Source organism: Balaenoptera musculus, chromosome 9, assembly GCF_009873245.2.
Source record: "Balaenoptera musculus isolate JJ_BM4_2016_0621 chromosome 9, mBalMus1.pri.v3, whole genome shotgun sequence".
Classification (NCBI taxonomy): domain Eukaryota; kingdom Metazoa; phylum Chordata; class Mammalia; order Artiodactyla; family Balaenopteridae; genus Balaenoptera; species Balaenoptera musculus.
The window spans coordinates 49,167,434-49,195,353 of NC_045793.1; the positions used below are offsets into that span (position 1 = coordinate 49,167,434).

At 41.7% G+C, this 27,920-nt stretch overlaps 1 protein-coding gene and 1 non-coding gene across 3 annotated transcripts in view; both read left to right on the forward strand.

Moving 5' to 3' along the window:
- The window catches only part of JAZF1 (JAZF zinc finger 1), a 353,802-nt gene that overhangs the window by 59,282 nt on the left and 266,600 nt on the right, over positions 1-27,920 (forward strand). The gene's annotated exons all lie outside the window — the stretch shown is intronic.
- LOC118901357 lies at positions 2,527-2,630 on the forward strand. Its single transcript, XR_005021337.1, has one exon. It is a non-coding gene; the product is annotated as a U6 spliceosomal RNA (small nuclear RNA).

Sequence of the window (27,920 nt, forward strand, 5' to 3'; positions counted from 1 at the left end):
GTCTGGCATCTGGAAAATTATGCCTTAGAGTTTAGTTGTTTAGCATCATTGAGGTCTCAAGCAGTCTGCAGGCAGTGGGGAACTGGAAAGAGGACAACAGTGTAGAACTGGGCAAATCCATCAGTTGGGGTGGCTTTTCTGGGTTAGTTGGGCCTCAGCTCAGCAGTGGCTGTTGGAAAATTGTCAGACAACTTGGGAACACATGCATGGATTGCAGGGGAAAAGAACTGCTTGCAACTAGCAGTTCAGACATCTTCTTCCACCCTGTGGGACAAACGGCAGTATGCCCGCTAATCTGCCGTTCATATTTATTCACTTTATTTTTTAGCACTTGATACTGTGACTTAAACTCTCTCTGCCTAAGGTTCCTCAAGAAGCAGGATGGGTTTGATGAACTGGAGTCAGAGGGTTTCCTTGGCTGTTATGTTCTGCGATTGTGGAATTCTACTAGGAAAGATGCATCCGGTCCTGAAAGACCTCTACTCCAGTTAGGAAGTTTCATTAAACTAATGGAGAATAAAACAAAACAAAGCAGCATAAAAACTTTAAGCACTTTCACAAGGTAAACGATGTCATAAGACAGAAAGGAGCTGATGGCCCCTGCCACGGGCCGGAGTGCCCAGGAGAGTCTTTACGGAGTTTGGAGGGTTTGGACTGTGTATTTCAGGATGGGCAGGGTTTAGAGGGCGAGGAAAAGAGAAGGCATTCAGAGCAGGAAGGTAAGGGAAGGCCAGGGTGGGACAAATGGATAAGACATCTGTCTTGCTCACTCTTGGATCCAACACTTAGTAGAGGCTTGTTAGGCATCATTGAATATATAAATATACCAGAATATAACTTCTGGTATAGATTTATTTATAGATAGTGTTTACAGTTATCTAGGGGACTAGTGAGGTGAAGGGCAGGGAAAAAACAGGCTAAGACAAAATTAAGCAGGAATTTATTGTCTTGTTTATTGCTGTGTCCCAAATGCCTAGAATAGTGCCTGGCACCTAGTGGGTACTCAGCAAATATTAATTAAATGAATGAAATGATCAGTGACATGACTTCAGACTGTCAGGTAAGTAAATGGGGAACATTGGAGGTTTTGGAGAAAGTACCATTTAGGAAAGAACTGATTGTAAATGGGGGAGTGAGGAAACCAGTTAGGAGATTAGGAAGTAAGCACAGGGTCATGAGGAGGGTCTGAAATATGAGGGGCATTGGAAACAAGAGGGGAGAGCAGGATGGGGGACATCACAAAGAAAGCAGGATGGGGGAGTGGCTGTTGTGGGGTGTGAAGAGAGTCAGAAGATGCCTAAGATGGAAGGTGTGAAGGCGTCTAGGTGAAGAGGAAGATGACATAGAGGGGAGCAAGGTAGGGTTTAGCTGGAGGGGAGGGCACTTAGGTAGCATGTGGGGGTGAATTGCCTCCATGAGGTGCTCGCAAGTTGAAAAAAGGTTGCAATTCAAGAGCGTTGTCTCAGGGCTGGAGATCAGGTTTGTGAGTTGTTGACTGGAGAAGCAGTGGCTCAGGGGACGCGGGGTGAGCGGGGGGGAAGATGGGGAGACAGGGAGGCCATCCCGGGAGGAGCACAGCCACGGCCTCTGTTCACAGGACTGGTGGCTTCTACCCCGACTCTTTCTTTCTTTCTTTTTTTTTTTTTTAAATTATTTTTATTTATTTATTATTTTTGGCTGCATTGGGTCTTCGTTGCTGCGCGTGAGCTTTCTCTAGTTGCAGCGAGCGGGGGCTTCTCTTCGTTGCGGTGCACGGGCTTCTCATTGCCATGGCGTCTCTTGTTGCGGAGCACGGGCTCTAGAGCACGGGGGCTTCAGTAGATGTGGCGCGTGGGCTCACTAGTTGTGGCTCGTGGGGTCTAGAGCGCAGGCTCAGTAGTCATGGCGCATGGGCTTAGTTGCCCCATGGCATGTGGGATCTTCCCGGACCAGGGCTTGAACCCGTGTCCCCTGCATTGGGCAGGCAGATTCTTAACCACTGCACCACCTTGGAAGACCCCGACTCTTTCTTTTAGAAACATCACAGACATCTTGGAAGCTATGCTCTGTTCTCGTCTGGGGAGTTTTGACTTCTCAGGATTCTCCTGGCCCACTTCCCCAGCATTTCCTCTATTACTTATGTCGGAGCATTCTGTTGCCATTGTTATTTTTCTGGTACTATTATCCCCTATGTGAAACTCTATAATTTGTGTCAAATACATGAGCATCCTCTATAGGAACTGATCTCCTTTCTATTTTTGAAGGGTATGCTGCTCAAAACTCTGTGTGTGTGTCTAAATCTCTCTTAGAAACTGAGCTATAATGACTAATTTCACAACCTCAAATGACAATATACAGTATGCATTTATTGAATACAACTTGACAGATGCTAATATAGAAGATGTGAATTAATATTGGAACAAAAGGACATAGAATACCTATAGAATACTATACCTTTCTCATTTTTACTTTAAAAGTTCTGGTTTACTAGAAACTTCTGAATAGAATTAATTGGGAATTTAAAATCCTTGTTAAAGAATATTTTCCATGCTCATTTCGGCAGCACACATACTAAAATGGAATGATACAGACGAGGTTAGCATGCCCTGTGCAAGGATGACACACAAATTCATGAAGCATTTATGTATCTTTATGAAAACTCAAAAAAAAAAAAAATCAGTTTTCACTTTTCCAACTCAGGTGGACCAGATATCTTCTGAACCGCCCTCTCTTTTCTTCCTCCTTTCTTTGTTTTTCATAAATCTTTTGAATATCATACTGGTGATTACCTAAAATGAACTTGGATAAACCAGAATTTTGTCACTGATGAGAGTTTTGCCAAACTTTACTTGTGGTGTGCTGCTTCCTTTTAAACAAATGACTCGCAAAAAACAATTTGGCAGCCTCGCAATTGTAAATTTCGCAGCGGCAGTTTGTGTCTGTATATCTCTTCAGGTCAAGCGTCTGCTGAAAAGCTATTGAGGATGACGCAGGAGTAAAGATACTGCTGTATGAATGCAGTTTTTACAAAACTTGGCAGTTCCTGTAAATAAGTGAAGATCATAACTTGTATTTACCTCTGTAATGTCTAGACTAGAGAATAAGAACCATGAGTTTATAAAAATCCAGGTTGCTGTCTATAAAAATAGAAAAGTATTTTAAAATTATGGTTCCAGTGGGGTAGTGATGAAATTTTTAGTATATGGTCTTGGACCAAATGGGTAGCTATCTGGAGAAAGATGAAGTTATTTCTATATCTCATACTGTTCAAATAAATTCCATCTTGACCAGTTCAATTTATATGATGATCAGTGTGATATTCAAAAGAATTATGAAAAGAAAGGAGGGAGAAATCAGGAAGGCATTCATAAAATGGTCTGGTCTACTTCATTTGGAAAAAGTCAAAAATGATATTTTTAACAAGGATTTCAAAATATGAATATATATTCATATCTGCTTAAAATGAAAGGACTGGAAGAAACGTGTAAATTCCTTTTAACTTTGAAGTTAAAAGTTAAGCCTTTTAAACTATGACTCAAAATTCAGAAACCAGAAAAGAAAAAGATTGATAAATTAGACTAAATTCAGATTAAAAAATTTTACCTGGTAAAAAACACAATAAGTAAATTCAAAAGACAAATAATAGTTGAGGGAAGAAATTTACAGTTGCCAAAGGGCTAATCTCTCTATATAAAGAGCTCCTACAAATGAATAAGAAAATGACTGGCAAACCAGTAGAAAAATAGGCAAAGGACACAAACATATGATTCACAGAACAAGAAATATAGATTGTCTCTAAACCAAATAAAAGATCTTCAGACTCAGACATAGTAAGAGAAATGCAAATTTAAACTAAGTAGCACTTTTTACTTCATTGGATTGGCAAAAATTCTGAAATGTGATAATCGTACATTGTTGACCAGATGTGCACCGTACTTCTCCTGAGAGTACAAAATTGCACAACCCTTATGCAGGCCAATTTAGCTGTGTCAAGATTACAAATGCAGTTACCCTTTGACCCAGCAATCTGGCTCTGGTACTTCTTCCCTGCAGGTACCCCTGAATACATATAAAGTGACGTATGTACGAGGTTTTTCATTAGTCCATTGTTTATAATAGAAAAGATTGGAAACAATTCAAATATCCATTAGTAGGAGACCAGTGAAATAAACTGTGAATCATCCATACAATTGAATATTGTGTAGCATTTAAAGAGAACATGGAAACTCTTCATGCAGTGATATGGAAAGATCTCCAAGATATATTATTAAAATGAAAAAAGCAAGGTGTAGAACAGAGTAGGTAGTGTGCTACCTTTGGTGTAGAAAGGGGACACAGTATGAGTCTACATACATATCTGCATGACGAAATACTGAAAGGATAAGCAAACAGAAAAAAGAAACTTAATAAAATGGTTCTCTTTAATGAGAGGGTGGGGGGGTGGACAGAAAAAGGGTGAGGGTAGCACTGTTTGCTGTATTATTTTTATTTGTGAACCATGGGAATTATTATCTATTCAAAACAAAAAATAAGTTACATGTTTGTAAAGTTGCATTTCAATGGCAGTTTAGCATATGTCCAAGGGCTGGAAATAGCTCCCCAGACATTTATCATCTCTTGTTTGGACTCTTGGCTACAGCCTGCTAAGTGGGTCTTGTATGTGATTTATCTGGAGCTGTGCTGTCTAGTATGGTAACCACTCACCACATCTGGCTTTTGAGCGCTTGAAATGCGGCTCTTCCAAATTGAGATGACCTGTAAGTGTGCCAGATTTAAAGACTTAGCATGAGAAAAGAAGAATGTAAACCATCTCACTATCACATTAATAATTTTCAAAATATTGACAGATAATAGTGAATGATAACAGTTTGGATTAAGGGGGTTAAAATATATTATTAAATTAATTTCCCTTGTTTTTTCTTACCTTAAGTGTGGCTCCTAGAAAATTTAAAATTACATATGTGGCTTGGCTCTGTGGCTCGCATTTTGTTTTTTTTGTACAGCACTGATTTAGAGTCCTGTCCACGCTTGGCCATGTCTGCCAGAATTACTTTCTTTAAAAAAAGAAAAAGCTAATCATGCTTTAAAACCTTCGCTGACTCTTACAAGCCTATAGAGACCCTTTGTAATAGTCTGAGATGCTTCCTTTACCCGTTCCCTACCTCCCTCGTGAATAAACACTGCTTCTCTTCACTCCCCAGACTGCAGGCCTCTTCGTAAATATGAGCCTTTGAATGTACAGTCCCTGCTTGCAATGGTCCTGAACCTCCATTTCTTGGCCTTGAAAACTCCTACTTGTCTTATAAACCCAATTCATGTGGCCCCTTCTTTGATGACGCTTCCCTGGTTCGTTCGTCCTATTTCTTTATAGTATTTGGTATACCTGCGTGTTCTCACGCTCATCACCTGATACCACCGTTCATCTTTTCAAGGGTATCGTCACCCTCACCAGACTGTGAGCTCCTGGAGGGCAGAACCAATTGTTTTTGTGTTTCCAGAACCTGAAACTGCCAGTAAATAAACTCCAAAAAGTCACTAGGAAAATGAGGTTGGTTGTGTTTTGTTGAGAGCACACCCATTTACCTGCCTGGCCTGTGTATTGAGGAAAGCAGGCTCAAACCCTGCAGGTCTTCTCTTGGTTAGAGATAAACCTCTTTGCATAGCAAACAAACTTACTGTTACCAAAGGGGGAAGCGGGGGGGGGAAAGGATAAATTAGGAGGTTGGGATTAACATATACACACTACTGTATATAAAATGGGTAAATAACAAGGACTTACTATATAGCACAGGGAACTATATTCAGTATCTTGTAATAACCTATAATGGAAAAAAATCTGAAAAAGAATAGATATATACATATGTATAACTGAATCACTTTGCTGTACACCTGAAACTAACACAACATTGTAAATCAACTATACTTCAATAAAAAAAAAAAAAATAGACCTCTTTGGAATGTTCTAGCTTTAAACAGGTCAGCCTTCTTATAGGCAGAAGACTACAAACTGCAAAGATGTCAGTAGCACCAAACCCACCATGAGTTGTGGTTTCAGGGTTGTGTTCAGACTGGAAGGTGAGAGGTGTTTGTTCAGTCAGAGAACAGAAATCTCCAGGCTGGCCAAGTGCCTGTGTTTGCAGAAGGGAGGGTGGCAGGTGGTTGGCAGAAGGTGAAAGCACGGGTGGAGGCTGGCTGGCCACAAGAAGGCTATGAGTTAGAATAATAATGAATTTCTCCATTATTCCATGGCCTTGTCGATCTTACTTTGGTGACCATCTTATCTGCTTTTTATTATTTTTTTTTTTTAATTTTATTTATTTATTTATTTATTTATGACTGTGTTGGGTCTTCGTTTCTGCGCGAGGGCTCTCTCCAGTTGCGGCAAGTGGGGGCCAATCTTCATCGCAGTGCGCGGGCCTCTCACTATCGCGGCCTCTCTTGTTGCGGAGCACAGGCTCCAGACGCGCAGGCTCAGCAATTGTGGCTCACGGGCCTAGCTGCTCCGCGGCATGTGGGATCCTCCCAGACCAGGGCCCGAACCCGTGTCCCCTGCATTGGCAGGCAGATTCTCAACCACTGCGCCACCAGGGAAGCCCTTATCTGCTTTTTAAAATTCCCGTTGTCCTCATCTGCTTGTGGGGTCTTAAGCTTTTGCTTGAAAGAGAAAATAAGAGTAATAAACAGAATATCCAGGATTGGTGGAACAAAGATTTTAGGAAGGAAAAACTTGGAATTTTGCAGGTAACTTCTCTCCTTAGTTAAGTCACCAGAAGACTCATGTTTAACCCAGATTTTAGAAGCTTTCTTACCATTGTTCAGGATCCATTTGTTTCTTATATTACAATTCAGATATTTTCACTAGACAAAGCTTCTTGTGCCGCTGTCATAATCAGTTGGATGGGGAACGCTTTCTTTTGCAAAACTTGGAGGGCTGGTGGTGTAGTAGGAAGCACAGTGTTTCCAGGGGGCTAGAAAAACTGGTCTGAAGCCAGGATTGCCACTTACCTAGTGGTGTGAGCATAAACAAGTTACGTCACCTCTCTAAGCCTCATTTTTCAGTAACATGAGGTTGTAAACACCTCCTGGGTTGTGAGCATTGCAAGGAGAATGAACACTGGTGCTAATATGGCTCCTGGACCATGCTAGGTTTTGATAAATAATATTTATAGCTCCAATGAGAATGTCAATTTTCTTTTGCACCTGTCTGGTGTTGAATCGCCATGTGAGCACACCCAAGGCGGAAGAGGAGTGTGACCTTTCCTAACTGTGACGGGCTGCAGTGAGTGCTGGACAGTGGCAATCCTTAGGAACTGCTCTTCAGAGCCTCACGGTCATCTGAGCGGGGGCAGGGGGTTAGGGTTCAGGATGCCTGCTTGGAGAACTGGCTTTACCGTTAGTTAGTCCCATTCATTCTACCTCCTTAGTCCTGAGTCTCCTCGTTTGTAAAATGAAGGTGTTGATCTTTCCCATCTCTAAAATGCTCTGGTTCTGTCTCCAGAAAACAGCGGAAATGTCCCCTGGTGGTTAGGCTGCGTTGTTTGTAGGGTAGCATTTCACTGTGCCCAACTCTGAGACCCTGGAAACTGCACAGCTGGGCTCTGCCACCTCTGAATAGCCCCGAATCCAAGGAGTGTTCCCATTTCCCTTTGGGATTATGTCCCAAGGCAATAGTCTTCTTTCTGGGCTCCCCATGGTCTGCTCGCACATTCTCCCAGGACCCACCCAGCTGCACCTGTCACCAGAGATGCTCACTTTTTTTCTGGAGTTGAGATCTGTTTCCTCCTCATTCTTTGGACAAGAGAGAGAGAATCATCATTTTAAAGAGGGAGATTATCAGGTTTTTTTAAAAAGTAACTTTGGTGCTTAGTAAACATTCTTATAAACATTTTGCTTTCTCTTAGGCACTTGGGGTCTGTGTGGTCAGCCTCCTCTGCCTCCTTGTCTTATGTGACTCCTCACCTTGAGGGCCCATCCTTCATTCTTGTTTGAGATGGAGAACACAGCACTTTGTGTGCCTTGTGACCAGATAATTGGAGCTGACAGTAATCAAGATTTGGGGCTAATCATCATTAAAGGGTAATTTCATTGCTGCCCATAATTGATCTTGTCTTAAACCCATTATTGCACTTCTTTTGTCACATGATTAAAAAAGAAAAAAATGCTCCTGGCAATAAACTTTTGAAAACGGGTTTCCTACATTCAGTTCTTTTTCAAACTGACTTTATAAATTTCAGGTGTGCCTTTATTAATGTAGTGATTTGCCTGCTTTATATTACATATTTAAAATAAGAGAAAATTGAAACAGTTCACCATTGAAGTAAATGTTACAAAATCAGCATCTGGTTTGAATAATGAGGTTTTTTTGTCCAAGTTTTGCTTCATTGAACGAAGCTGATAAAATTGCCCTTAGTTGTTATGTGACTTTTTCACTAACTTTTGGTTCCTTCAAGTTGCCAATTTGGAAGCCACTAGGGTTTCCTTTCGAAAGTTCTTTCCTAGCGGTAGTTGTTTTAAGTGACTCTCAGACAGCTTTTGGTCACCGGCAGGGTGGAGATGATGATACTCCCTGATCACAAAATCACAGCTTGGGACATTTCAGGTATCTTCTCCACCATTGAAGCTGTTGGAACAAGAGCAGAGTGAAAAAAGAGGTCTAGAGTCGGAATGCTAGAAATAGATGTTGGTATGGCAGCAACATAATATCATACTGTTTGGGGTCAGGTATCTAGACACTGTCTCCAAGTTCTGTTTCTACCTTGAACTCGGATGCTTGCAGAGATATAGTTGCACCTGGGTAATGATAATGCTGCTTGGAGGACACAAAGCCATTCCCACTATGGCTGCCGATAAAAACATGCACAGGCACGTGACATGCCATGCACACACACATTCCTAGGAAGTTTCTTGAAGGTGACTACACTTTTTCTACTAGGTTTCCTGATCCATAGATATCCATGCTGTAATACTTACAACGTACTTTCAGATTGATCATTTGGTTTTGGCTTTCAGAAAACCACTTTTAACATGGAATCGGTAGATTCTATTATCCCTCGTTTACTAATGAGGAACCTCTTCAAAGAAGTATTGTGACTTATTCAAAGGTATATAGCTGTCACCTGGTAGGAAGGAATGGTATTTTATAAAGGCCTAGTTTTAAATTTTATCACAAAACCTGTACTGCATGTATGATAATCCTGTATTGCACATTCTACTTCAATGAAAAGCTTGATGAATGAATGAATGAAATGAACAAATGAAGAAACAAACAAACAAAACAAAACAAAATCCTGACACAACAAAACCCTAAAGGGAAGTATCTCCAGTAGTCAGATAGTAAAAGCATGGCATTTTTTAGCTAAATAGAAAAACAACAGAATATCCCTTTATCTATGAATACTTTGATACACAGGTTGTTATCAAATACAAACTAGGCTGAGATTGACTATCAGTTCCCTACTTTCTTCAACCAGATGTAGCTGTCCATTGCAGTAGGGCCTTTGGGAAGGTGTAGGCAAGAAAATCAGAGCATTGGTCCATCTTGTTGAGTGGATCACAGGAAATTATCCCGCTCTACTTTTTAAAAAATGTTCTTACTGATTGTGTTTTCTACTGTGCTCCTCACAAGGAGAAAACTTTTGGGTGGAATCGAACGGTCCTGCCAAGCGAGGCTTGTGGGTATGAGCGTGAGTGAGTTCAGGTAACTGAAAGTTTGGCCACCTCTGTGATCAGCATGTGGGCACGTCACCCACCAGATCTTAATCTTTTGGGACATTGGGGCAGAAAAATAGGTTCTTCTCTCACATTGTTGACAGAACTCCACTTTCTTTGTCTGAGAATCCTGGAATCCTTGCTCTCTCTTTTTTTTTTTAAGCTTTATAATTCTTTGTAGTCAATTTTTTCCCCCTCTTGATCATGCTTCTTTTAAAATTCTAACTCTTGAAGAGCCAAATGGATGTTTTCCTTTTTTACTGATTAACATGTGTGATGTTCAAGTGTTCCTTAAAAAATACCTCATATACTTTGTAATTTAACCTTTGCAGCTTCATTCCAGGCTCTTTCCTGACAACTCCTTGCTGAATCCTACTCTTTTAAATTCCCTTCGGCCATTTTAAGATTCCAGGCCTCAAATTCCTGTCTCATTGGACTTGGTTACTTCTCTCTTCATTATTTGGTTTCCTCATGTGTAAAATGAGTGAAGTACTGGCTATTTCACAGTGTTGGTGAGGCTTAATTGAAATGGTGTAATTGGAAGTGTTTTGCGAAGTGGTCAGTGCTATTATTATTGACACTTTTTCATGGGAAGGTGATTGATACAGATAGAGATTAGATTATTTTCAGATGAATTATATAGGGAAGGTAGGATATCAGAGTTGCCTGAATAAGGAAAGGGATGAGCCCTTATAGATCAAGGCACCTCATCATGGGATTATTAGATCAACGAGGTACTGAGTAAGTTAATATTAGAGGAACGGATAGAACTGGCAGGGAAGAGGGAAGACAGAACATGAGCTGGTTGGATTATTTAGAGAGATGAGCTTGGAAACAAAGGGAATGGGCTCTCTTGCCACCAAAATGTTAATTAAAGGAGCATCACGAAACTAGGATGCTGGTGACCTTAGGCACTGAATGAATTTGGCATTGCTGGAAAGGTAAACACGAAGAGAGTTTGGAAAGTTAATCCAGCCAGGAAATTAATTGCGCCTGGGTACACCTCTGTCTGCTAGGAAGAAGCGATGCTGAGAGCACAGGACCTGGCACAGAGTAGGCGTTGAATAAATGTTTGTTGAATTGATAAATGGATGCAGTAGAAATGATGTAGATAACCAGTGGCAGAAGTGAGCTCAGGTTAACTATCACTCTGCCTTGAAAAAGCCTGTCCTCTGAAGAAGAGAGTCATTGCGTCCCACCCAAGTGAACCTCTGCAGTCTGGGGAGGGCATGGTTTAACACCGCCCGCCCCCTGCCAAGAGTATGTGTTTGTCTAGCGCAGGAAAGTGAGATGTGCCTGGTAAGATGTGATGTAAAAGCCTTTAGTCTTATGTCTCCTATGTTTTAATTTGAAGGTCACTGCTAGTTTAATAAATTATCCCTATGAAATTGTTTTAGTTCTATTTTAGGATCTGGAAAGTGGAGCTTTGTATGCATTCTTTGACAGTAAACTAAGTTAGATGTGTGTGTGTGTCCAGTGATGGTAACAGTGACTCCGTGTATTCTTTCCTTTGAACCACTATAGAACGGCATTTTGTTCTGATAATATTGTAACCTGTGGAGTCACTATGTCCTTTATTCCTCCTTTGTTTGTGTACCTTAATGACATTTTACTTAATCTTGTATCTTGTCTGGTCTCTGCTGGTCTGCTGTGGGTGGTCGTGGTCTCTGGCTTTCACAGATGCAGTGTAATTTTTGGTTTATGAGGACAATTGAAACATTAGATCCTATATTCCTGGCTCTTTCATGCTGTATATCATGAAACACATCCCCAGCTGAGGTTTCATCACTGTGGTGTGCAGAGCACAGTGACTACAGGTGTCAGAAGATTCTCTGCCCTCCAAAGCCCTTTTTTTTACTCTAGGTCACCTGGCACAGAGACGAGCATGACTCCTGCTTCCGTTTTCTGCAGGCGACTTAGCTCAGCTACTCTGTGGTTTAACCTTCGCCTAGTATGGATGTGGTTTTTGAATGTATAGAAGTGCTTCAAGGGACTGGTTGTAGAACACTGCACATGATGAGAAATGCCTCAAGACACTTCACTCAGTAAGAGCTGGAAACCTACTCTTGTGGAAGGTGTGTGGGTTGGTTGGTACTTGAGGGACAAATTATAAGGCACACCTGTAAGACTGGGAGATTTAGGTGACAGATTAATTTGATGTTTGTAGGTTGAGTCATTTGGAATGGCTTAAAGTTTAGCTGCTTCTGCTGCAGTTAGAAATTGGTAGTCATCTTTGTTCCCTCTTTCTGAGATAAAGCAACTGGGATATAATTTAAATAACTTTCCCAAACTTGAAACCTGTTAGCAACTGAGGAAGTCCTGTAACCCCACAGGTTTCTCCAATCCCAGGCCTGTGTTATCCCCCTAGACCATGGGGCCTGCATGGAAGATGAAAGTGTAAACATGTGAGCCTGTATTTCCTAAGGCAGTGGAATTTTGTCTCTTGGTCATATGGAGTACAGTATTTCAAAGTGGTATTATGTATGGTGTTCTAAGCTGAAAGGAATATTTATATGGAGCCTGTCAGAGGTATGCTTGGTATGAAAACCATAACTGATTTGCCTCACTGATTTGTTTAAAATTCTCAAGCATCGTGCTGTACTAACATAGCTTTTATTCACTGATTCTCCTTTACAGTGGAGGGAAAATGACCCATGTGGTAAATGAAATAAATATACTGGACTTGATCCTTAGAGCAAGAGAGACCTGTAACATTTATGTTAGAAGGTGATCCCTCTGTTCCTTCTGCTTGGCAGAAGGCCTGGATGTATAATGAGGTACTCACATGTGTCAGATCTCATGTCTCCCCAGAACCTGGGGTTATCTTGTAACACTTGAGTTCTATTTATTGAAATGACGACATGTCGTAATGGGAGCATTGATGCGCACCAAGCCAGGTGCAAGGCTCTGTGAGAAGCTGATGGAAGGAGTGCCTATTGGAACATTAACTCCAGATTTCCTCACTTGTATGTGATAAAAATATCAAACCCAGTATGGAGTCAAGAGCAAGTGAAAAAAAAAAAAATCATTGCTCTTTGAAAGAAAAAAATGTCACATCAGCAATACTAGGGAATTTCTGTATTTGTAATCCTTGGGTCTGATATGGATTCTTTTTTTTTTTTTTTTTAAGAAATTTATTTATTTATTTATTTATGGCCGTGTTGGGTCTTCGTCGCTGCGCGCGGGCTTTCTCTGGTTGCAGCGAGCGGGGGCTACTCTTCGTTTTAGTGTGCGGGCTTCTCATTGCCTTGGCTTCTCTCATTGCAGAGCATGGGCTCTAGGCACACGGGCTTCAGTAGTTGTAGCACGTGGGCTCAGTAGTTATGGCTCACAGGCCCTAGAGTGTAGGCTCAGTAGTTGGAGCATGGGCTTAGTTGCTCTGCAGCATGTGAGATCTTCCCGGACCAGGGCTTGAACCCGTGTCCCCTGCATTGGCAGGTGGATTCTTAACCACTGTGCCACCAGGGAAGTCCCTGATGTGGATTCATTTATTTTTCTCTAGTTTTGCTAGATTATGTAAAGCATGTTGTACGCCAAAGTAAAGTGTAAGATGTAAGACACCATCCATAGGCAAGATTATTCTTGATACCTGCTGAAAACCTCCGAGTGTGCTTGGATTGGGTCCTAGCAGAATGAATCATGAGCGAGCCTGTGTGTCATCCTTAAAACAGTTCCCCCTTCCAGCTGATCCTTCTTGGGACTGCGTTGTTACTTCTGGAAGAGAGTCCAGATACAAAATAATTTGGGTTATTTTGTTGTTGTTTGTTTTGTTTTTTTAATATTTTATTTATTTATTTATTTGGTTGGGCCAGGTCTTAGTTGTGGCAGGCGGGCTCCTTAGTTGCGGCATGTGAACTCTTAGGTGTGGCATGCATGTGGGACCTATTTCCCTGACCAGGGATTGAACTCGGGCCCCCTGCCTTGGGAGTGTGGAGTCTTAACCACTGTGTCACCAGGGAAGTCCCATTTGTTTTGTTTTTAATGAAGGAAAAAGAAGCCGAGTTTGATGAGGATGAGTTGCAGTATTCTCACGGAGTGAGTCACTCACATAAAGTGAAAACTGAAAGCCTTCTCTGTAGCAACTTGTGTAATTCTTTCTGATTGATTCTCTCCTTCCTCCCGCTTCTTGAGTAATGAAGCCTCCATGTCATGATGTGAAAGGAACAAGACAGGCTTGGTATGTTGCTGACAAGCAGAATCTCACAATTAAGCTGATTAAGTCTTAAATCGGTCAGTTTTCTGACTTTGATGTTAGGGTCTTTAATAGGATATAATTTTATAAGTTGCTTTTTTCTAAAGGGGCTGGAGGGTCTGATGAAGGGAATCGTCTTGGAAAACTCAAGGCTGAGCTCTGTAGGACTGGCTTACTCTCACCTCTGCCTGCTCCCTGAATGGAGCAGGCACTGCTGCTGGGCTCAGGTGTCCCACAATGCAGTTTTATCCACTTGAAAACCCTTATGTGTTCAGCTAAATTAGATTAATTACCTTGCTCTCCAGGATTCATAATGCTTTGCAGTTTAGCTGCAGTGAGTAAATGTTAGTTTTGCAAGTAAAAGCTACTATTATTGGCCTCTGAAGGGCTATGGTTTTTTTGGAACTCATAAGAGGAGCTTTAAAACAATCATTCCAGCCAAGATGGAATATAGGTTAGTAAATCTGTCTTCCAACTGAGTTTTCTGCTTGACTGTGTGGCATCTGCGTTGAGAAGAGTGTTCTAACTCCGTGTCATTTCTGTTTGGTGCCTCCTAAAGTAATTCTGGGTGTATCATCATGAAACATGCTGTTTTCTGTATTTCCTGGTGTTAATAGAGTATTTTATATACTCTTAGTTTCCAGATGGAGATCACTGAACAGAACCCAAGCTTCTGTCCATTGAGAGTTTGCACAGAAATCTACCCTGGGTGAGACATGGCTGTGTCATCAGGGTTCTGATACACAATAAAGGGAAATCAGGCACTCTCTGGACTCTTAAGTGATCACACTTAATCTTTTAATCTCTTCTTCTGTCTTTCCATATTCTTCTCCAATGGAAGACAAAAATCCCAACTTGTGATTAAGATAATCATTTGTAGGGTTAGACATTGAGTGGATCTATGAACCTAATCCTTTACAGAATCCTAGCGTTGTGGGAATTTCCTATCACCACCTTTGTACTGAAACAGATAAGTTAAAAAGGAGGTGGGGAATCGTAGTTCAAGTTTCAAGCATGACTAATTCAGGCCATATCTGGCAAGATTTGGGACATATCTTCAATATAATAGAAATGATAATAATAACACCATCCACATACTGATCTAAGTGTCAAATTATTCAGTAGTTACTTTCACATTCCTGATGTACATGTGTTCCTTATGTAACTCTGAGAGAGGTAAGGACAGGTACCTTTTAATCCTATTTATTTATTCAATAAATATTTATTCAGTGCCTGTTATGTGCCAGGCTCTGTTCTAGGTACAAGGTCAGGAGCAAAACAATAAAAAATTTCTGCCTTTGTGGAACTTATATATTAGCTGTGGGGAGATAGACCATAAATAAATGAAGCGAGTGAAGTACAAGTTATGTTGGGTAGTGAAACTTCTATGAAGAAAAAGAAGACAAGGAAAGGGGACAGGGGGTATGTTACTGGGGTGTGGGAGTCGTCATAATATTAAAAGGGGTGGCAGGGGTATCACCCCAGTGAGAGACATGGACCTGGAGGAGGTAAGAAGCTAGCTATCTGGGAGAACAGTATTTCAGGGAGAAGGAACAGCTAGTCTAGTGGCCCTGTGGTGGGAACCTGCTTGATTTGTTTGAGGAACCACAGGGAGCCCAGTGGGGCTGGTGGGAGTGAAGATAAGGGTAGTGGGAGATGGGGGTGTGCACCTGTAGGCCAGCACAAAGAGTTTGGTATTTTATCTCTGGGAGATGCAGAACCTTTGGGGGGTTCAAGCCGAAGAGTGACGTGATGGATCGACACTTTAATAGTATCAGTCTGGCTGCCGTGCTCAGAAGATACTGCAGGGGGCGTAGGTGGGAGCAGGGAGACTGGTTAGGGTGCTCCTGCAATAATAATAATCCTAGACGAAGAGGGTGGTCCTGGACCAGGGTGGTAGCTTTGAAGGTGTGGTGTGAAGTGGTAGGGTTCTGGGTGTATTTTAGAGGTAGGGTCAGTAGACTTGCATTTAGGGCATGAGAGAAAGAAAGAAGCCCAGAGTGACTACAGAGCTTTTGGCCTGAGCAACGAGAAGGATTTGGTTGTCATCAACTGTGATGAGGAAGAGCAGGTCTTGAGGGCTGGAGGGAGATCGCGCTCTCAGTTTGGGCCATGTTGAGTTTGAGATGCCTGCCAGACCTCCAAAAAATTATCTCCAGTGGGCAATTTTTGACATTCGAGCCTGGAATTCAAGGAAGAGGTCAGAAGTGAAGATGGATACTTAGGAACAGTTGGGTTATCAGTGGAATTGAAGCCATAGACTGGCTGAGAGTGGACGGAGTGGAGCAGAGGTCAAGGGTTGAATCCTGGGCACTGGGACGATGAGCAGCTAAGAGGCGTAGAGGAACCAGCAAAGGAGACAGAGATGGAGCCGGGGGGGAGAGCTAGGATGGACACGGGCTGGAAGCCAAATCTAAGTTCTCAGGGCAGAGGGAGTGGTCATCTCTGTCCTGTTGCAGTAGGTCAAAACTGATTCCATCAATTGGTCATAAACTGAGGCCATGAGAAATGACTCACCAAGGTACATGGCTGGGAAATAGCTGGATGAGGGCTCAAAGCCAAGTTCACTTTCTTTCTGCCAGGAGCGTCCTCTGGCCATATCTGACCTTTGTGTGCCCTTTTATGTCATCACATGCTTCTTGCATCGGAGGTGGTATTGCACATGTCTGCACATTTTCACAATTTCAGCAGCAATCTCCCGTGCTTTTGTTTTTTAGTTTGTATGAGAATTTTGGTCTCTCATATCTATTGTATAAATATGGAATGTGTGTTCATTGTAGAAAATTAGAAAAATGGATGAGCAAAAAGGGACAAAGTTAAAATCATTAACAATAATTGTACCACTCAGAGATGACCATGCTCACAGATTGATAGTATATGTCCTAGACTTTTTTCCAGCCATGTATATGGACAGACATATTCTTTTCAAAAGATGATTCTGTACTAAATATATAATATAATAGTTATATAGCCTTTTTTATAACCTTTTGTACCAATAGCAGTGAGTGTCCATCATGGTGTCCATATTGGTTTGTGTTTTTTTTTAATTAATTAATTAATTTTTTATTTATTTATTTTTGGCTATGTTGGGTCTTCGTTGCTGCACGTGGGCTTTCTCTAGTTGCGGCGAGCAGGGGCTACTCTTCGTCGCGGTGCGCAGGTTTCTCATTGCGGTGGCTTCTCTTGTTGGGGGGCACGGGCTCTAGGAGCACGGGCTTCAGTAGTTGTGGCACGTGGGCTCAGTAGTTGTGGCTCGTGGGCTCTAGAACGCAGGCTCAGTAGTTGTGTCACACAGGCTTAGTTGCTCCGCGGCATGTGGGATCTTCCCGGACCAGGGCTCGAACCCGTGTCCCCTGCATTGGCAGGCGGATTCTTAACCACTGTGCCACCAGGGAAGCCCTCCATATTGTTTTATATCTTAAAAAAAAAACAACAAAAAACAGTGCCTGGATATCTATCTGTAGTATAGTTTGTCAAGGTCATGGTGATAAGAAGTAATCTAGGGATCACCTATGGGAATTAACCAAGAAATAAGAGTGATAATAATGGGAAAAGTTTATATTCATTGAGCCCTACCATGTGCTAGGCATTGTTGCCAAGCATTTTATTTGTAGTATGTCATTTAATTCTCCCAACAATCCTGTGAGGTAGGTACTGTTATTATCTCCATGTTCGTAGTTGAGACCCCAAGAGATGAAGACAGGGACATCTGCTCATGGTTACAATGCAGCCAGGGTTGGAGCTGGGATGGATTTGGACCCAGTCAGTCCAGCTCCAGCCAGGGCCCAGAGCATTCTCCGCTTTCCATCTCATATCTCTCACTGTACTTTCATATTTGACCCAGTACTCACTGTCCCATTAGCTTCTCCCTCCCCATTGCCTTCGTGGGGGAGCTGAGCAGGCAGGATGGTGGATGAGAGCATGTGCTTGGCTCTCTTCCCACCCCAGTCGCTGAGACATGTTTGATGAGGTGCCTCTATTCATCTGTGGTTCATGTAGAAAATTAGGGTTTTACTCCTCGAGGTCTCCTCTGTTAAAAACAAAAGTTCTATACCTAAAACGATCCCTAGTCATATTAATCCCTTCAGACTTAAAAAAAAGTGACATTTCAACCCATTAGTTAGATATGTATTTTTTTTTTTTTTTTGGTACAGATTCTCAAATACACCAGGCACACACTTTGAGTGGGCTTAAACGTTAACTGTCAGTTCCTTTTGTGATTCCTTTTTCAAACCTTCTGTGCATCTTAGTTTTGTTAGATATTCTCAGGGTGGAATAAACATACTATATAACGTGTAGTAGTGTAAATAAGTAATGTATAGTATATAGCATATAACTGGGTGTCTGCGATAGAGATGTACTTATATGTAGCACACAGCAATAGTTAAAATGTTGACAAGCTGGAATGGCAGACATATCAGATGAATTGCGTTTGAAATAATAGTGGTTATATTTGCAAAATTAATGTGGCACAGTGAGAATAAAAAGGGAACTCCTTATTAAGACGCCCCTGTTGTTACCTGTAAAGCTGTTGGAATTGACTGCTTACTTCATTAAGTCACTAAGCATCATGCTTCAAAGCAGTACTGAAAATGCAAACTTCCATACAAATCACTTCAGTATTATTCTCCTTGTAGGTGCTCAGATTACATAATCTCTAACTACTACCACCAGCTCAATGTTAGATTAAGTAAAAGCCTTATCTTCATCCAAAAGTAGATAAGTGATGCTTAAGGTTTTTAGCCCAACACAGAACACAGTGTTTCCACACAAATGCCCCAAAACTACTTCTTGGTGGTCCTGCAATCACTTTCCACCAAATTGGTCCAGCTGTTCTCGTTATTCTGCTCTTCCAGGCAGACTTTGCTGTTCAGAATATTGGCATGAGATTTTAAAAGCAGTGCCTACTGGTGGTGCTCTTGTGATTCTGTTTTCTTTTCTGTCCTCATCCTCCCTTAGCTTTGCATGTAGAGTGATCAGAAAATAAAGGCACTTCTGTGGTGGGTTAAGTTCAACTGAGCTCTTTCCTAGGAAACCAGTAATGCTGCTTATGGAGCCTTTACATGCTGTCTCTAAAAAACAGGACAGTAAATTAAACTTGCAGGGTCATCCTTAGCATTCGGATGCTGTCTGAGTCCTGATGTCCATACCTCTGAAAGTACCCATCCCTGTTCATAAGCTGGAAAGCTCCTCCTCATTCCACGAAGAATTTTATCTTGTTAGTTATGAATACATAAGTTCTACCCGAACAGTCAATAGTTTCAGAAAGAAACCATTTTTCATGTGGATTGGTAGTGGTTTACTTTACAGAAGTTTTAGGCAAGCCCAGAGATGCTCATCTAAAGCCCAGAGTTCATGTAAGGACTGTGGTTTATAAAAATGCTCTTATGTGTTTTTTTTATAAATCCTGGTTTATAGTTTGTTCTGAACGTGATTTATGAACAGAACTATGACTCATTTACTAAAGCCAATGGGTTTCTCCCCTCATCCTCTCTTCAAACTTGTCTCTTTCTCCCTTTTAGTAAATTGTATGGAGTATGGAACATACTGTTCATTTCTCTTCCTTCCAACATTGGGCTTCAGACTAATCAACAGAATAAAGCAAGCATCTTTCAAAACTTTGACTTTAAGTACTTGGATATATATCATCAGAACTATTAAAAAGAACAGGATGTTAGTGTGCCTCTCCTCCCTCAGCGAACACAGAAACTTCTCTTGGCTGTTCCCGGTACTGAGGCCAGCCAAGTGTAGCTCTAAGCACCAAAATCTTAGAGATGAAAAGGCCACATCTCTTTGTAGGAAAGTGAAGACCCTCTTCTTGTTCATCCGTTCTGGTTTTGTCACTGAGTAGCTTTTGAGAATACATTAACAAACTGATCCATGTTATACACTCCCCCTCCCTCCATTTTGGTGCGGTTCCAAAGCTTGGTAGACTTAACCTTTCTAAACTGGAATTTATTAGCTGTAAAAAGTGCTTTTTAGCCTTACTGGAAGTTGTGAATAGACAGTGAAAACTTCATAGAATTTTTTTCGGTCAGTCTGAATACAAGTTAAAAAGAATAAAGTCCCAACCCCTTTAGCATTGAAATTTGGGGATGGGGCTGTGTTGGCTGAGTATAGGATAAGAGAAAGGATATTGGACATTTGGACAAAGTACACTATACTCTTTGAAGAGACCAGTTTCAGTTCCATTAATGCAAATAATTGCCGCAGTATTCTAAGTCATGTTGGCCAAGTTGTCAGAAACAACAGAAAGTCAGGAATGAGGGGCTGGCAGCCCTCAGTCCTGGTCCTAACTTTGCTCTGCTGCTTATTAGGAAAAGTTAGAGTAGCTCATGGCTGCCTACCATGTCCGAGAGAGAGAGAGGACATTTAATTAAGAACATTTAGCTCTGTTTTGTGAACAGTTTCAGAAGAGGAACTTGGGCATGATTAGTGGACTTGCCTTTCGGGATCTTACAGGTACGGTGGGGATAAGTGCTGTCCTCAGAGTTTCCTGATGGTGAGGTGACTACGGTGTGTGGTTTACTCAGAGCAGTGCCTGACACGTTGCAAGTGTACAGTAAGTGTTAGCTGTTGCCATTTTCACCATTATTTTTAATCATCTGCTGCCATCAAATGCCGATTGGAGAATCCTAACATTCCCTTATCCCCAGTGAGACATACTGAGAGTCATCCCTGTGTTCAATGGAACTAGAATCTAGGTATGCTTTAGTGAAAGGGGACCCTGAAATAAAAAGTGAACCCCGTTCCATGACAAACCAGAATTTACATTCTTATTAGGGAGGCTGTGGTTGAGTAGGAGTTATTTACTAATGTCATTTGGTAGTTACTGAGCACCTTTTCTGAGGCAGGCACTTGGCTAGGTGCTGAATACATAAAAATGAAGGAGACAAATCTGGTCCCTGCGCTCAGAGAGCTTCTGTCTTCTTGGGGCTAGAGATGGGTTGAGAGGCAGTTGCAGTGGCTGAATAACTGCAAGGTACAGCATTCTCTTTGGTACCTATTGGGGGCGTTTAATGCAGACTTGGAGAGTCAGGGAGAGCTTGCTGGGGAAAGGGACATTTCAGCTGGGACCTGAAGGAGGGAGCAGGAGTGAGGAGAGAACACAGGGCCAGTGGAGAAAGCATGGTGCACTAGAGGAACTTAAAGGACTTCATTATGGCTGGAGTTCAAGGTCAGGTGTGAGGAGGGGAGGGAGGGCAGGAGCCTGCAAGCCTTGGTAAGGAGAAGGGACTGGAAACAGCTGGAAGCAGGGGAGAGACGTGATTAGGTTTGCATTTCAGAAAGGTCACTTTGGCCATGCTGTGGAGGCTAGACTAGAGGGAGGCAAATTGGAGCCAGGGAGGCCAATTAGAAGGAGGTTTGAGTTGTCCAGGCAAGAGGTGATGAGGGCCTGGATCAGGTAGTGATGAATGATGAGCATGATAAGCACAAGGGGACCATCTACCTGACACAGCGCTTACTGTGCCAGCTACTGCTCTGAGTGCCTCATTGATATTAACTCATTTAATCCTCCAAAGATAGTTTGTATATACTACTGACATTTCTTTTGGATAGGTGAGGAAACTGAAGGCCAGGACTTGCCCAGTCACAGAGTTGTAAATGGCAGGGCTAGGATCTGAACTCAGGCAGGCTGTTCTTGACCACCAGGCGTAAGTGATTAGATTCAAGACATATTTAGATGGTAGAATGGTTAGCACTTGATGATCTTGACTTGAGGGTTGCTGATGAGCCAAGGTGGTGCCTGGTAGAATTCTGGTTTGGGCATCCAGGCAGCTAGTGGTGGCCCTGACTGAAGTGGGAGATGCATGCTGTGGGGGCAGTCTTGTGACTGATGATGATGAGAGATGGGTTCTGGACATGCTTGACGAGTGCCTTTCCAGTAGGATTCAAGTATAGATTTTGGCAGAAGAGAATAAAGCCAACATTTGAAAACTGGGAAGAAGAGAACCCCAAAGGAGACTGAGGACAAGCGGCAGAGAGTATGTACAGGGGAGCTGAGGGGAAGTGGGGTTTAGTTGACAGGCTCTCGTGTACTGCACTTTGTCAAGATGTTTAGGAAGATTGAGGGGGTCCATTGGATCTAGTAAACATGAGGCCATTTGGTGACTTCAGCTAGAGCCAGTTCAGTGGACTGGGGAGAATGAAGTCAAAAGTGCTGTGGGTCTGGGAAGGGGTGGGAGGTAGCTATAGAGACAGCTGTGGAGACAGAATCAGGGCTGGAAAGTAGAGAGATTGGGAGGTTTTGCTTTGTTTGTTTAAAGACAGACAAGTAGGCAGTTTAAATGCTTATGGGAAAAGACGCTGATGGGCGAGTGAGGCCCCTGAGGAGGTGAAAGGGGATGGGAATCTAAAGAACCTCATGGGAGGGAAGGAGGAAGGCAGAGTGTAGATGCTGGAGCATTGCAGGTGCGGGGGTGACGAGCTAAGGGATTGCCATCTAGTGGCTTATTCTTTATGGTGTTTGGAGGCAAGGTCAGTCCTCTGCCGAAAATGAGGAGAGAGGTGGAGAGGTCAGATTTTTGAGAGTGGGAGGGGTTGCTAATACCTACTGTTGAGAAATGGGAAGGAGTGGTGAGGGGATGTGGACAGTGTGACTACGAGGAAGGCAGCCTGATGGAGCTGGTTTATACTAAAGTAGAGTGATTGATGTGTCAACCCTTTGAAACCCTGAGGTTCTCACCAGCCGATAAGATATTGTTGAACTTTATTTTCTATAATTTATATTATACAAATTATAACAAACAGAAAAATCCAGATTTATCGAAAATGCTTTTTAAAACTACTGGCCCAGAGATTGGTTCAAGATGGCTGAGTAGAAGGACGTGCTCTCACTCCGTCTTGTGAGAGCACCGGAATCATAACTAACTGCTGAACAATCATCAACAGGAAGACACTGGAACTCACCAAAAAAGATACCCCACATCCAAAGACAAAGGAGAAGCCACAATGAGACGGTAGGAGGGCACAATCACAATAAAATCATATCCCATAACTGCTGAGTGGGTGACTCACAAACTGGAGAACACTTGTACCACAGAAGTCCACCCACTGGAGTGAAGGTTCTGAGCCCCATGTCAGGCTTCCCAACCTGGGGGTCCGGCAACGGGAGGAGCAATTCCTAGAGAATCAGACTTTGAAGGCTAGCGGGATTTGATTGCAGGACTTCGACAGGACTGGGGGAAACAGAGACTCCACTCTTGGAGGGCACCCACAAAGTAGTGTGCGCATCGGGACCCAGGGGAAGGAGCAGTGACCCCGGGGGAGACTGAACCAGGCCTACCTGCTAGTGTTGGAGGGTCTCCTGCAGAGGCAGGGGGTGGCTGTGGCTCACCGTGGGGACAAGGACACTGGCAGCAGAAGTTCTGGGAGGTACTCCTTGGCGTGAGCCCTCCCAGAGTCCACCATTAGCCCCACCAAAGAGCCCGGGTAGGCTCCAGTGTTGTGTCACCTCAGGCCAAACAACCAACGGGGAGGGAACCCAGCCCCACCCATAAGCAGACAAGCAGATTAAAGTTTTACTGGGTTCTGCCCACCAGAGCAACACCCAGCTCTACCCACCACCAGTCCCTCCCATCAGGAAACTTGCACAAGCCTCTTAGATAGCCTCATCCACCAGAGGGCAGACAGCAGAAGCAAGAAGAACTACAATCCTGCAGCCTGTGGAACAAAAACCACATTCACAGAAAGATAGACAAGATGAAAAGGCAGAGGGCTATGTACCAAATGAAGGAACAGGATAAAACCCCAGAAAAACAACTAAATGAAGTGGAGATAGGCAACCTTCCAGAAAAAGAATTCAGAATAATGATAGTGAAGATGATCCAGGACCTCAGAAAAAGAATGGAGACAGAGATCGAGAAGATGCAAGACGTGTTTAACAAAGACCTAGAAGAATTAAAGAACAAACAAACAGAGATGACCAATACAGTAACTGAAATGAAGACTACACTAGAAGGAATCAATAGCAGAATAACTGAGGCAGAAGAATGGATAAGGGACCTGGAAGACAGAATGGTGGAATTCACTGCTGTGGAACAGAATAAAGAAAAAAGAATGAAAGGAAGTGAAGACAGCCTAAGAGACCTCTGGGACAACATTAAACGCAACAACATTCGCATTATAGGGGTCCCAGAAGGAGAAGAGAGAGGGGAAGGACCTGAGAAAATATTTGAAGAGATTATAGTCGAAAACTTCTCTAACATGAGAAAGGAAATAGCTACCCAAGTCCAGGAAGCGCAGAGAGTCCCATACAGGATAAACCCAAGGAGAAACACACCGAGACACATAGTAATCAAATTGGCAAATATTAAAAATAAAGAAAAATTATTGAAAGCAACAAGGGAAAATTGACAAATTACATACAAGGGAACTCCCATAAGGTTAACAGCTGATTTCTCAGCAGAAACTCTACAAGCCAGAAGGGAGTGGCATGACATATTTAAAGTGATGAAAATGAAGAACCTACAACCAAGCAAGGATCTCATTCAGATTTGATGGCGAAATCAAAAGCTTTACAGACAAGCAAAAGCTAAGAGAATTCAGCACCACCAAACCAGCTTTACAACAAATGCTAAAGGAACTTCTCTAAGTGAGAAACACAAGAGAAGAAAATGACCTACAAAAACAAACCCAAAACAATTAAGAAAATGATAATAGGAACATACATATCAATAATTACCTTAAACGTGAATGGATTAAATGCTCCAACCAAAAGACACAGGCTTGCTGAATGGATACAAAAACAAGACCCATATATATGCTGTCTACAAGAGACCCGCTTCAGACCTAAGGACACATACAGACTGAAAGTGAGGGGATGGAAAAAGATATTCCATGCAAATGGAAATCAAAAGAAGCTGGAGTAGCTATACTCATATCAGATAAAATAGACTTTAAAATAAAGAATGTTACAAGAGACAAGGAAGGACACTACATAATGATCAAGGGATCAATCCAAGAAGAAGATATAACAATTATAAATATATATGCACCCAACATAGGAGCACCTCAATACATAAGGCAACTGCTAACAGCTATAAAAGAGGAAATCGACAGTAACACAATAATAGTGGGGGACTTTAACACCTCACTTACACTTACACAGAAAATTAATAAGGAAACACAAGCTTTAAATGACACAATAGATGAGATAGATTTAATTGATATTTATAGGACATTCCATCCAGAAACAGCAGATTACACTTTCTTCTCAAATGCGCATGGAACATTCTCCAGGATAGATCACATCTTGGGTCACAAATCAAGCCTTGATAAATTTAAGAACATTGAAATCATACCAAGCATCTTTTCTGACCACAGTGCTATGAGATTAGAAATCAATTACAGGGCAAAAAACGTAAAAAACACAGACACATGGAGGCTAAACAATACATTACTAAATAACCAAGAGATCACTGAAGAAATCAAAGAGGAAATCAAACAATACCTAGAAACAAAGGACAATGAAAACATGATGACCCAAAACCTATGGGATGCAGCAGAAGCAGTTCTAAGAGGGAAGTTTATAGCAATACAAGCCTACCTCAAGAAACAAGAAAAATCTCAAATAAACAATGAAACCTTACACCTAAAGGAACTAGAGAAAGAAGAAACAAAACCCAAAGTTAGCAGAAGGGAAGAAATCATAAAGCTCAGAGCAGAAATAAATGAAATAGAAACAAAGAAAACAATAGCAAAGATCAATAAAACTAAAAGCTGGTTCTTTGAGAAAATAAACAAAGTTGATAAACCATTAGCCAGACTCATCAAGAAAAAGAGGGAGAGGACTCAATAAAATTAGAAATGAAAAAGGAGAAGTTACAACAGACACCACAGAAATACAAAGTATCCTAAGAGACTACTACAAGCAACTCTATGCCAATAAAATGGACAACCTGGAAGAAATGGACAAATTCTTAGCGAGGTATAGCCTTCCAATACTGAACCAGGAAGAAATAGAAAATATGAACAGACCAATCACAAGTAATGAAATTGAAACTGTGATTAAAAGTCTTCCAGAAAACAAAAGTCTAGGACCAGATGGCTTCACAGGTGAATTCTATCAAACATTTAGAGAAGAGCTAACACCCGTCCTTCTCAAACTCTTCCAGAAAATTGCAGAGGAAGGAACACTCCCAAACTCATTCTATGAGGCCACCATCACCCTGATACCAAAACCAGACAGAGATACTACAAAAAAAGAAAATACAGACCAATATCACTGATGAATATAGATGCAAAAATCCTCAGCAAAACACTAGCGAACAGAATCCAACAACACTATAAAAGAATCATACACTATGATCAAGTGGGATTTATCCCAGGGATGCAAGGATTCTTCAGTATATGCAAATCAATGTGATACACCATATTAACAGACTGAAGAATAAAAACCATATGATCATCTCAATAGATGCAGAAAAAGCTTTCGACAAAATTCAACACCCATTTATGATAAAAACTCTCCAGAAAGTGGGCATAGAGGGAACCTACCTCAACATAATGGAGGCCATATATGACAAACCCACAGCAAACATCATTCTCAATGGTGAAAAACTGAAAGCATTTCCTCTAAGATCAGGAACAAGACAAGGATGTCCACTCTCACCACTATTATTCAACATAGTTTTGGAAGTCCTAACCACGGCAATAATAGAAGAAAAAGAAATAAAAGGAATACAAATTGGAAAAGAAGAAGTAAAGCTGTCACTGTTTGCAGATGACATGATACTATACATAAAGAATCCTAAAGATGCCACCAGAAAACTACTAGAGCTAATCAATGAATTTGGTAAAGTTGCAGGATACAATATTTATGCACAGAAATATCTTGCATTCCTATACACTAATGATGAAAAATCTAAAAGAGAAATTAAGGAAACACTCCCATTTACCATTGCAACAAAAAGAATAAAATACCGGGGGCTTCCCTGGTGGCGCAATGGTTGAGAGTCTGCCTGCCAATGCAGGGGACACGGGTTCGAGCCCTGGTCTGGGAAGACCCCACATGCCACGGAGCAACTAGGCCCGTGAGCCACAATTACTGAGCCTGCGCATCTGGAGCCTGTGCTCCGCAACAAGAGAGGCCGCAATAGTGAGAGGCCCGCGCACTGCAATGAAGAGTGGCCCCCACTTGCCGCAACTAGAGAAAGCCCTCACACAGAACGAAGACCCAACACAGCCATAAATAAATAAACAAATAAATTTTAAAAAAAGGGAGAAAAATAATTAAAAAAAAAAAAAGAATAAAATACCTAGGAATAAACCAACCTAAGGAGACAAAAGACCTGTATGCAGAAAACTATAAGACACTGATGAAAGAAATTAAACATGATACAAATGAGGAGAAATACCATGTTCTTGGATTGGAAGAATCAATATTGTGAAAATGACTGTACTACCCAAAGCAATCTACTGATTCAGTGCAATCCCTATCAAATTACCAGTGGCATTTTTTACAGAACTAGAACAAAAAATCTTAAAATTTGTATGGAGACACAAAAGATCCTGAATAACCAACGCAGTCTTGAGGGAAAAAATGGAGCTGGAGGAATCAGACTCCCTGACTTCAGACTATACTACAAAGCTACAGTAATCAAGACAATATTGTACTGGCGCAAAAACAGAAATATAGATCAATGGAACAAGATAGAAAGTCCAGAGATAAACCCACGCACCTATGGTCAACTAATCTATGACAAAGGAGGCAAGGATATACAATGGAGAAAAGATAGTCTCTTCAATAAGTGGTGCTGGGAAAACTGGACAGCTACATGTAAAAGAATGAAATTAGAACACTCCCTAACACCATACACAAAAATAAACTCAAAATGGATTAGAGACCTAAATGTAAGACCAGACACTATAAAACTCTTAGAGGAAAACATAGGAAGAACACTCTTTGACATAAATCCCAGCAAGATCTTTTTTGATCCACCTCCCTGAGTAATGGAAATAAAAACAAAAATAACCAATGGGACCTAATGAAACTTAAAGCTTTGCCAAGCAAAAGAAACTACAAACAAGACGAAAAGAC